Source organism: Helianthus annuus, chromosome 12, assembly GCF_002127325.2.
Source record: "Helianthus annuus cultivar XRQ/B chromosome 12, HanXRQr2.0-SUNRISE, whole genome shotgun sequence".
In the NCBI taxonomy this organism is placed as follows: Eukaryota; Viridiplantae; Streptophyta; class Magnoliopsida; order Asterales; family Asteraceae; genus Helianthus; species Helianthus annuus.
This window is the reverse complement of record NC_035444.2, coordinates 84,344,499-84,346,732: the sequence shown is the minus strand read 5'-3', so window position 1 is coordinate 84,346,732 and position 2,234 is coordinate 84,344,499.

Here is a 2,234-nt window from a genome sequence, read left to right as displayed (position 1 = left end):
AGATGTCAAAATTTATGTTACATAGGCTTAAAATGAATTTTGGCGCAAAAAGGGCATTTTGGTAATTTACCTAAGGCATAAGAACTACTTATCATACAACTACTTAAACGTCGTGACCATAAGGTATAACCTCGGAAGGTTATTCCCTATACAATTATGGTCACCTAAAATGTTTGGTCGGATCCTAATGATCGACCAAATGGGTCGGGTTCGTAAGCATAAGCGATTGATTAGATCGCTTACCTTTACGACCCTAAACAAGCACAAATCTAAAAGCAACGAGCTAAACATGCTAGAACATGTTTAGTAATGTTAGAAAACAGGTTTGGTATTAAAACAAACGGTTTTAATACCCTAGAGTAGTTTGGTTACAAAATACGCGAGAAAACGCATTTTGGCCGAAACTACGACTCGTCACTGAGCCTAGATAACGTGGTAATCAGTAGGTATAGTTACTAGGAACTATAACCATCGTGATTACGCTCACGTTATGAAGTTCAAACGAACTTCGCATTGACCATAAACTGGTCAATGCAGAAAGTCAAACAAAGTTTGACTTTCGAACTCGAAAAGCAATAAAAGAACGAAGGAATACTTACAAAGGGTCCCCGCAAGCTTTGATTTCTCAAGTATTCTCAGGTATGAAGTGGTTTAGTACTCCAACTTAGAGAAATCTCAAGAAATCAAGTGGGTTTTGCAAGTGAAAGGTGAGGGGTATTTATAGGAAAACCAAGACCGTTAGGATCATTCCTCGATAAACGTGCTTCGATCTTGGCCGTACACATGGGCCCCTTGTTTTAGAATACCATTAGAGCCCATAGAAATGCCCCAAAACCATTTGCAAGTGGTTTGGAAGTGCTAAACAGCTGCAAACACCTGTTTGCAACAATTTTGCTGATCTGGGAGGCTGACGCGCCCCGCTTAAGAATTACACACAAACTCACGCGGGTCGCCTGAGGTTGTCTGATCAGCATAACTTTCAAAAATGACAGTTTTAGCCCCTGCATGCTTTTAAGTCCATTTTTGACACGTTTAAGGCCCGTTAACCTCATTTCAAGCCTCTAAAATGAAGTTAAAGTATAGGGAACTCAAAACATGCCCAAAAATATCTCGGATGTCGGTTCGTTTGGTCGTACGATCGCGATGTTTGCTTAATTACGACGGAATGCGCATAAGCGTGAAAAACGATCCAAATTGCGCGACGAATGGATTTTTTTCTCATGCCAAACATTAAAACATAATATTTTAATGCTTACATAAAGTTTTGGATGTCCGGATGTATTCAGAACGTAAGTTATGCGCGAAAGTGCAAACTTATGCACTTTTTGACGCTTTTAGTCCCTGAATGACCCAAAAGTTTATTTTAGCACACCGATCCCCTCAAAGCCTATTTTTAAGCTATGTAAAGGATATTTAATGTGTGTTTAAATTATGATCATGTTCCGGAATGTTCGTTACAGTTCAAATTGGCATACTTTCGCAGTTTGACATATTTAGTCCCTGTAGGCGAATAGACTTGATTTCGGCATACCAAACCTTTCAAAACTTATTTCTAAGTTATGTAAAGGTTATTTAAGGTATGTTAAGCCTATGTCACTATTCTGGAGTGTTTGTTGCATTAAACTGGTTATATTTACGCATCAGTGCGCTTATAACCCTCCAGGAAGCGATCTAAAGCCCGAAATCGAACAAGAGTTGATATGTGCAAATGATACACATGTTTATACAAATCCCAAGTATGAAATACAATATTTTATTGGTTTGGTATTTGTCTGATGGCTGAAGTGACACAGGTGTCACAGTCTCCCCTACTTCAGGAAATTTCGTCCCGAAATTTATTTAGAGGAAACTTGTGAGAGCTTGAGACATGAAGTTGAAAAGATCGAACAACACTGGTTAGAGTTCCGAACTTCTAGTAGCTTTAAATAACATCATGCTTACAATGTGGGAGGGACACATATATACAAGTATATAAAGTGTTACTGGTGCGTCCACCGTACCTCCATTACATTGTTCACACTTCGTTATTGTTGCCACTATTGGTTCTTACACATAATAAGTCTTACTGTGGTTTCCGTGCATTGAACTTCATAATTATGTATGCATCCATAATTACGTAATTCCTTGCATAGTCACGTAGTGCATCTTAGAATGTGTAGGGGAGGAAAACAATGAACGAGCCTGTGATGATTGTGATTTGACCATACTGGGGTCCTTTTTAATTGAGTCAATAA